The following is a 9,730-nucleotide window of genomic DNA, read 5'->3' on the forward strand; positions in this document are numbered from 1 at the left end:
TAACACGCGCTAATGAAAACTAAATGTGAAAAACCCACATGATACTCCTGCTAAAAACACAGCCCTATGCCCATCTTCGGTTACACAGCTCGAGCAATTTGTAAAAGGTTACTTGATTTTAATGAGCTGAAATGTATTCTCCGCAATAAGCGAGTACAGAGACAGTAATGAAATGTCAGGTTCATTGACCAGTATTGTACTGTCTTCTTTTTCCTCATAGCTCAGTGGCTCTATAACCTTGGCTGGGGGAGTGAGTGAATCATTTGACCTTGACTGGGTTTGTTAAACAGGTAGGTCAGCAGAGAGGGTTTGGGAGGGGTCGGAGGCAGAACACACTGAACCTCCCTCTACCAGTCCCCCCCCCCCCCTTCCCCCCCACCCCCATGACATCTCCGAGAACGCCACACACCTCGCTCCTGCTGCACACCCATTCTCACACTCCCCCCGCCCTTTATCCTTGCTCGCTCGTTTGCTCCAACACACGCACGCACGCACGCCCATCTTAAACCGCCCCCCCCCCCCTCCTACCCCCACCCGCCCTCAATCAAACACTCAATCACCGTTTACTCGTGAGATTGTGGTTGGCTTGGCAACCTCACTCGCACTCAAGTTCACGACAAATGGAATAAGCAGAGCCAAGGCCCGCGTTCATTCTGTGAATGCAGAAACACATTGGGGACCTTGATGCGAGGACGGAAGCCGCGCGATTGGCGGCGGCTGATGTGGAGGGAGCTGTCCACACCCAGCGAGGTGAGGCCTATTTGCATGCTGCGACGGACGCGCTCGCTGACACACCCGGCCTCATTTCTTACAAGGAGACAGAAGTAGATGTGGGAGAGGCGTGGTAATGCATGCACTCCCAGGCATGGCGGGAGGTCACGGAGCAGCAGGGATGGACTCCTCAGCCCACATCCACTCAAGTAAACACACGCAAACACACACACACACACTCACACACTCAGTCAACATGCACAAACACAGGTACAACACACACACACACACTCTTAGTGCCTCCAGCTATACAGCCACACAAACACCATATGGTAAATCAAACAAAGGACTTACTTAGTGTAAGTACCTGTAAAAGGATCCATTCAAATGCCACCAATTTACAGTGGAACTACTCCACTAGATGAATGGGGGAGGGCAGTGTGTTCCATTGCTTCCCATGCCGAGCCTTGCATTGAACACCAGCCTGCTTCCTTGGGGAACCCGGTTAGACTCGTTTTTCCTGTGCTCTCTGTGTTCATCATTTTCTTTTTGCTTTCACCTTAAGTCCTCAGAACCAGCTCTCAAGCTACACTGAAACTGGTACCTTTTATAATGGATATGTTAAAGCAGAGTTTTCAAAAGAAGCCCATTTGATAACTCTGTCAAATGCTAAACAAAGAAAATAAAAGAAATCACAAAATACTCCAACCAGAATGTTGTCGGCCCTGCATAGATCACCGCAGATAAAGAAAGCACACAAACAGCCATATACCACTTCTTAATACTTCAAATAAAAAGAGGGGGGAGAGGAAGGCCAACTACAGGATTCAAGCTTTTCTCTGCATAGCTGCCAAGTTTCCTTTATACTGTGGCTCAGACCAATAGAAGAGCAGAAGACGCCTTCTCTTTATTTTATTTTCAGCCCCCCTGCCTCCATTTTTTTTCTTCTTCCTCCTCCAGTACATCATTCCTGTGGGTGTTTGTGTTGTGTCCCTTAGTTACGGGATAAGAGTCCCGGCAGCTCAGAGAGTTAAAAGCCTGCCCTGTCCCACTCATACGAACAAGACCATCAATAATTCACCATCATCGGGAAGCATTATCTAACAGCCTGCTGAATTTTTCAAAATGGTGGGTGACAACACGGAACCATGAAGAAAGTGCTCAGTAAGAAGACACTCCAGGTGGCAACAGGGTTGGCAACAGATGTGGCGGAGCAGGAGCCGGAGAAGTCACACTTCCAACACGCTTGGATGTGTCAGCTAGCCCCTCAGATTGCAATTTAGCCATTACACACATTACACATGAAGGACAGATGCCTCGCGAGGCGCGGAGGGGAATGAAAGATAAGGAGCCGTGTCTCGTCTGTTCTGCGCCCAGACTGAGGAAGTGCCGTGTAGCTGGAGTGAGGAGGTGGAGACACACCGGGCTGTATTAGTGCCTAGGCCCATTCTCATTGACAGTGGAAATCCCTTTAAGCTGGGATCAATTACACTCGGCTCTGCTGTAATTAAAACGTCCTAACAAAGGTCCTGCAGCTTGGGACACGAACCTGCACGGTGAAAAATACGCCGGGCTCTCTAATCTATATATTACAACCTGAAAGCAAAACAGCTTATGATTAAGTTCAGATCCCACTGAACTCCAAAGAATTCATTCCAGGTCATTTTATAGCTGGTTCTTTCCGTTTGTGATGGATATACCCCAGATGGGTGTACCTCCCCAGACACATCAGACCTAAGCTGTAAAGTAATGTACTACCTTGAAACAAAAACTTAAACATAGCATAAACCTACTTATGAGCACATTCAACGTGATATTTAATACGACATCGGGCCAACATGTTAGTGCTTCTGGAGCGCTAACAACACAAACAAAAGCAATTATTTGTTCCCTTTAAGCATGTTTGATACTTAACTGTGCTCTGCTGAGAGCAGACAGGCTGCTTATGACTCTCCTAATTAAAACTCAGAGAGCAATCAGCAATCACAACTCCACTCTCCAAATATCAAGATCTGATTTGCTTGGCTGATCAACAACAAGCTCCCTCTCTTTCGGAGCACCGAGCCTGTAGCCTTCCCAGTCTTCAGGAGGCTTTTGAAATGGAACAAATCATCCCGGCTCCTGGAGGAGAGGAAATGAAGAAGCCTCGCTCCGACTCCCAATTCGGCAAACGCTCTGCTCGGCTAGAATTCTGTCTCAGGTAGTACATAATGTTTTCCACAAGCAGATAGAAGAGGATCTCCACCATAGACGATAAGCTCTTTTGCTAGGCCCCGCCAGGCCAAAGGCAATCCATTAAGTATCGTCTGATCACAGGATAAACTTTTTTTTGGGGGGGGGGGGGGGGTTGGTTGTAAAATGCATAAGAATAAGTCTCGCTTTCACATAAGACGATAAACCAGAACTTCAGAACCGGTTTTTGAGTTTTGCCTTATGTATCAAAGCCAGTCTCCATGTGAATTGAACAAGCTGTACGATTCAGAAAAAGAAAAGGACTAAGATGTCTCACTGCATGAATACCGCAGTGTAAAAGTGTGGCTTTTCCATCGAGGTAATAGATTCTCTGCGGTGCGTGATTCTCATAGCTTCTCTGCTTGAGTGACAAGGGGCTGTCTATCAGAGCCCAAGGACCATTCAAGGGCTTTGACAACATCTCCTCACCTTAAAAACATAATGGCCCCATCCCAAGTCACACACAGGATACAAAATAGGCAGCGAACGGTCATTAGACACGGTAAGGAGAGGCCGACAGAGGTGACTGAGTTTCTGAGGCATTGTTCTCTTCCCCAAGAAAGAGCTTCAAAATCCCCATCAACAATCCTTCCCAGACGGGAAAAAAACAACAAAAACATCAAATGCCAGCAATATCGTGGGAGGTGACATTTAAGTGTTGGATGGAAGATGCCCAATATGAACACAGCCACTCTCCTCCAACCATCCTTACAGGAGGAACACGCAATATTATTAGACAATATTACTTAGTTATGACTTATTATTTATTTTATGACCTGACATTCTTCATTTTTTTTAAAGCAAGAAAACATCCTGATCCTGTCTCTGGGACCATTGAACTGTTCTAGATGTTCCAAATTTTCGGTCCAAAAGCTATTGCTTGAGTATTCCTCTGAAACCATTTTACCGAATTCAATCTTCCTATCACAAGTACTGTACAGACCTCAGACAGTTTTTCAATGGAAAGACAATGAAGGGACCTCAGGCTTGACTGACAGAATGCACGGCTATCTGTGATTACCAGTCTCTTTTCTTGCCCATTAATGCAAATATCCAAACCGCAAACAATGATGTGATGAGATATCCCGGCATACGGCAATCATTTACATTTATATAAGATCCCGCAAAAAGGATGGAGAGAACAAGTCTTCACAAAGGCATACATTACCGCAATCTGTGTCATCATCCACACAATGCGTCTTCAGGAGAGAAGAAAAATGGTTTCACGCCTAAAAGATAGATGACCTGTCAGATACATACCAACACAAAGCCCGGAGCCCAAGACTGCACACTTCCTGTGACCCAAGCTGGACGGACCACCAAATAAAGCCCATTATCTTAGTATCCCCAGAGACAAAGTAGTGTCCTGTCTTATGCTAATGGATGCCAGGGGTGGTTGAAGAAGCTTGGAAAGCGGTTCCAACAACTCACAGGTCAGTGCTAATCTCCTGATATATGGGGCCTAAGGACCTGTGACTATCCATCACACACAGACGACTGGGCTACAACTGGGAGAGCTTCGCACACACCAAAGGGTTAACACAGACCCAAAAGACCTTAGACTATCCATCACTCAAAACCAGCCCCTCCGACGATGGGAGCTTGACAAACAGAGAGGGGGTTGCTTTCTTATAGAGGAAAATCCATTCTGGGTAAAGGTCTCTCGTTGGTGAGAACTTATCCAGTCAGTTTCGACGCTGCAGGCCTCTGTTGATCATTAAACATCCATTTTGAAAGCAGTGGGGGAAAGTTAACTGTCATTTAAAGCACAGGAGGAGGTAGGGAGAAACATTATCCCCTTCAGATGCCCAGTAAAGCATACATTCATCTAACTGGTCGACTGTCCTCATTGGCTCCATTCTAGGACGATTCATCTCAGTGGGGTGGAGGGAAGATGCCACAACGGATGTCACCATTTACAACTCGGCCAATCAAATCCACCCCTTCTTCCTCCTCGCTGCTTCTGTCCTGTTCCTCTCTCTCTCTCGCTCTCTCTCTCTCTCCATCTGTTTGTACCTAACTTTTGACAGTGAGTGTGTCAGAGAAACAGAACAAGACAGCTGTCAAACCGACCTGCTGTGATTGAAGATGGCAGGTGAGGTACCTACCCCCTCTCTCCACCTCACCTCTGAGGCCCTCTGAAGTGATTTTGTTTGCGTCCGGCACAGGAAGCGGTGGGTTCTATTCTTTACCTGGCAGGGTGGGGCAGGGGGCACACCACTTAGTATATTACCCAGGTGCAGACCACGGCCAGTGGCCACGTCCATATGACATGGAAGTCTCCCTGGCATCTATATTCTCTGCCTCTGGGCTCAGCCCTACCGCCAGGGTCCCCTCCCTGCACACGACCCAGACTCAATCACAGTGGAGGCTCACCGCTTGAGGGAGCGCACCACATGGGCTGAGGCCTTTACCGCAGTGACCCAGGTTTGAATCCAGCCCGGGCCAATCTCTACATATGTCTACCCTCTCTCCCTCCCTTTCCTGTCAAGCTCATACTTTAACTGTCAAGTAAAACATGAAAATATCAAAAGTATATCCAAAAAAAGAGAGAAAAATCAATGGAAAAGATTACAGCCATTAACCTGCCCTGATCCTCACTGCATCCAGGAAATGTGGTTCATGGGTCCCTGGGCTAAGCCCCTGCACAACAGCATCCTTACTTCAAAGGGACATGAAGAAATAACAATGCAATGGAGAGAAATAAAGTCTGGGAGACTGTTCTAGACTATAGGGCGGATTATTATTTTTGAAAGCACTTTTTATTCTTTGTGAAGGTGTGTGTCTTGTGTGGGAGAAAGACAAAGAGAACGAGAGTGTTTTTCGTTCTATTATTGCACTTCAACACAGGACTAAATGAGGAAAGAAATCAAAATAAACATTGGGACTAAACTCTGCACTGTATTCTTTTACAACCAAGTAACAGCTGCATTGCATTGAAAACAAACATTATCTCCATGACAGAAAAACAAGCAGGGCCATTGGTTCTTAAAACCAGTACTTCACACTAACCCCTAACGTCTATGCAAGCATGTTCTTGCTGAATTTCAGAAACTACATACGGATCGGCTTGTTTTTAAAGTATATTGAAAAACAAGAAATTCAAGAATGTGTAACCCGTGTCATTGCATATATTTAGTATATCAGCCAGTATATCTTCTTCCCTTTCTTACCCAAACTCGGGTCCTCTGATTCACGCACACTGTGACCACCTTTATAACAGCACCAAATGGAAAATGTATTATTAGTGAAATTTAAATATGTTGCATTAGCTAACACCTTGGTTACAAACGCATACATATCATTCCATAACTACACAATTTGATATACGGAAATATAAAATGTAGGAACGCTCCTTACAATTCTATTACAGTAGGCCTAGGTTACTGCAGCAAGGGCTTACATTTGGTGGTGGGCTGAAACAGTTCTACTTTGTGTGTGTGTTGTTCTTTTTTTTTGTACATACACTGAAACGTGCAATCCAACACAAGCACATGAGCATGGACAATAAAAGCCATTAAAAAATAAAAACGTTACCAGTAAACGTAGGTGACTGCTGCTGCTACTTCAGCCTGTCTCCCAGCACCTAGCCGTTACTTTTTAGGACATGACTAGTTGGAGGAAGGGGGCTGGGAGCTCAAGTTCTCTCTATTGAAATGCAAACACTTTGATATGTAAATTGACGGTTACAAAAAACCCGCTAGAAATCACACTAGCGAGCATTCAAGCCATCTGAGATGCGGACAAATGGACCAACCCAGTGCGGCGGGTAGAGAGGGGGTTGGGCAGGGGGGACAACGGAACATTTGTTCTGGTTAATTCCTTCAGCAACTCTAATAAATAAAAACACACTAACGAATAATGTTCGGGCAACAATTATCTTAGGACACTCGCTAACTTAATCTCCTGGAGTAAACTCACTTTAATTTGACCTACTTTAAGATTTCCAGTTGTGAACATTTTCAAAGAACCAGAATTAAATAGCTGAACAAATCTTATACTAAAGTGTAAGGTGAACGTGTGTACATAGGACGCCTCAACTCCAGATAACGGGTGAGCTCTGCGCTCATTAATAACATAAATAGACCCCCTCACACACCCGTCTCTCCCCCTCTCTCTCTCGTGTGCGTGTGTGTGTGTGTTTGTTTGTTCACACATGGCTGGCTTGGATGTCTGTGAATTATACATGTTCAGTGAAATGATCTTATTTAACAGCCAGGCATGGAGAGAAAACGGAAGACATGCAGCTACTTAGGTTGTTGAGTTTATGGTCCACAAGATTTTGTGTAATGGGACATATTTTTGTATTTCAATGTCACTATCACTCTATTCTTCTTACACAATTGGCATAATAGGCTGTTGCTTTTAAGTGTGGCCTTATATAATAAGTTTTTTATTAAGCGTCAGCTCTATCAGTAATTTCTGATAATGTAACTAATTGGAGCGCGCCGACTTGTGTGAGTCTCTAAAGGCAAAACAAAATAAAAAATCCATTACCTATTCAAACCAAGAATATTTTATTTTATTATTATTTTTATGTATTTTTATTGGGAAGGGGGCAGCAAACATCTATTTTCTCTATTTAAGATAGACAAATTGATTAGGTGAATTCAGATACGAGTTGCATTCAACCCTGAAGTGCCAGCTGAGAGCCACATCTGGATAGTTGCCCCATGCAACTTTATTTTCGTATTATCCACGGCTCGAGCTGCTCAGTTGCAAAGAACCATTGCAATATGTTGAGATCCTACACGAATCCCACATTTGACGTAGTAAAAGCTTAGTGCCAAATAAAGCCATTCATTCAAACATTGTTCAGGCTACTTGAGCATCCAGACAATTGCAGTGTAGACACTTTACGAGGTAACATTTTAACCCACCTTTGGATGTATAGTCCTAAATGGTTTTGGACGTAGGGTGTTGCTCGACCGATGGAGCACAGAGAACGGTCAGCCCTCTAGTTGAGGCCCCCCGAAACTCGCAGTGCGCAGTGGGCTACACAAAGACGTATGTGGTTCCGATGCATGCTCTAATTATCGGTGGAAAAGTACGAATTTTCTTAATGCAGGTATCACTTGCTCCTTAAGTCCGTGTATCTCCAACGACCGGACCAAATGTTCCATGGCAATGGGCTATTCGAAACTATGATCGCAATAGTTTTTCACTAAAGCCCACGCATGCATCCACAGTCTTCTTTCCCAGGAAGGCAACGCTGCGAAATTTAAGCTACTCGACTTCAATCTTTCAGTAGACTATATGACACTAATGAGAAGCACTCGTTTTACATCCTCAATTGAAATAGACAATTATTGTCCAAAATGTCAATTTTATCTGACGAAGTCTCGAAAACTGTACCCAAACAGCCCCAATGAGAGTTCAGAGTCCTGGCTCAATGCGTTGGTCTTTCACTGCAAAACAATTGCTTCTTCGCTCCTTCGTACACCGAGGGAGCCAGCTCGAGGATTCATGAGGCAAACGAGACTGGGAGAAACGGTGCGCCGGCTCCCCGCTCTGCAGCAGCTGGTTTTGAACGGGACAACCACAAAACCCGGCGCGGACCATTCCAAGGGAGTGTTTCATTACCCTAAAGCTATGACATAGACTGAAGAACTGGATACAAACAATTCAGGTGATGTCACTAATGTAAATAAAATGATCAAATAGACGTCATTGTTAGGGTTTATAAGTAGGTTTGAATGTGAATGCATTAGCATTATGTACTGGTTTTCCGCACTGTTCCACATGGTGTCCAATTGGATCAACATATGGATACATTACATTTTCCCAGCTATGTTGGAAAAACATTTTATATCCAGACCCATATTTGAAACTAAAACCAAAATCATCCTTTCTGCTATCCCTGGACCAAGAGGAAATATTTACCTGCTTCGGTTTCACCAGCTGTGGCTACATGTCAACACAGCCACCAGAGTCACTTCATAACCCTGAGATTAAGACCACTGATGACAACATGTCGTTTTAAATTTCAGAAGTGTTACTGTTTTTCCATGGCCCTTTTTGTCTTCAAATAGTATGTGAACTGTATTTAGTGTCATTATTATTCAACAAAGGAGGCAACGAAGTGAAAAAGATCTACCCAAATGAATAATGTTCAACAAGTTTATGGTAATTTTCTCTCAGGTTCTGAAAGCAAAGCCCCATGCAGTTCTCCTTTGAATGTGATATTACACTTTTAATAAGAGTATTCATTTCTGACCAGAGTCCCCTTTATTTTTAGAACTAAGCTTTGCGCTCAACATTTGAAAACAGCAGAGCCTATTTCCTGCCGAACATTTGCACAGAATACATATTCCTTTAAACAGGGGTCAGCAATAAAAAAAAAAGACATGTTAGGTTTAAAAATGTTATTGTCCTGAAGATGAATTCCCCTCTTTTTCTCAGAAGCCAAAGTACACAGGCAGGTCAGTGGGCTCGGTTACACGTGGCTCCAATAAAAACCAGTTCCCTGCCTGCACAGGGGAAATGCGAATTTGGGTCAAATTCACCAGGTGGAAAGTGAGAGGATTAGTGCATAGCTCTCATGTTTTCCAAGGCATAATTTTACATAATAAAGAATAGCAGGGTAAGAGAAAACAGATGTAATGATGGTAATCCACTGGTAGGACATTCTTATTTGGAGAAATAATGTTTATGTATAAAGTACTACTGGAAGTATAAGCGCTCTACTTTATTTGAAGTGACCCGTGAGTGGCTGAAATATTTGTATGTTTTATTCATTCAGGCTTGTGGTCGACTCTATATATGACCAAAGAAACACAAAAGGCCC

The 9,730-nt window shown here is 44.0% G+C and overlaps 1 protein-coding gene across 5 annotated transcripts in view; it reads right to left on the minus strand.

The window, feature by feature from the left end:
- Positions 1–8,455, minus strand: part of LOC124472165 (adhesion G protein-coupled receptor L2-like) — a 63,156-nt gene extending 54,701 nt beyond the window's left edge. For 3 of the 5 annotated variants that reach the window (XM_047026850.1, XM_047026847.1, XM_047026848.1), the window contains exon 1: positions 7,824–8,454. The gene's annotated coding sequence lies outside the window, so the exon portion shown is untranslated. Of the gene's footprint in view, positions 1–7,823 lie in introns of all 5 variants that reach the window. The other 2 variants (XM_047026845.1, XM_047026846.1) reach the window with 1 other exon arrangement.
- Positions 8,456–9,730: the final 1,275 nt, after the last annotated feature.

Source organism: Hypomesus transpacificus, chromosome 10 (genome assembly GCF_021917145.1).
Source record: "Hypomesus transpacificus isolate Combined female chromosome 10, fHypTra1, whole genome shotgun sequence".
Lineage (NCBI taxonomy): Eukaryota > Metazoa > Chordata > Actinopteri > Osmeriformes > Osmeridae > Hypomesus > Hypomesus transpacificus.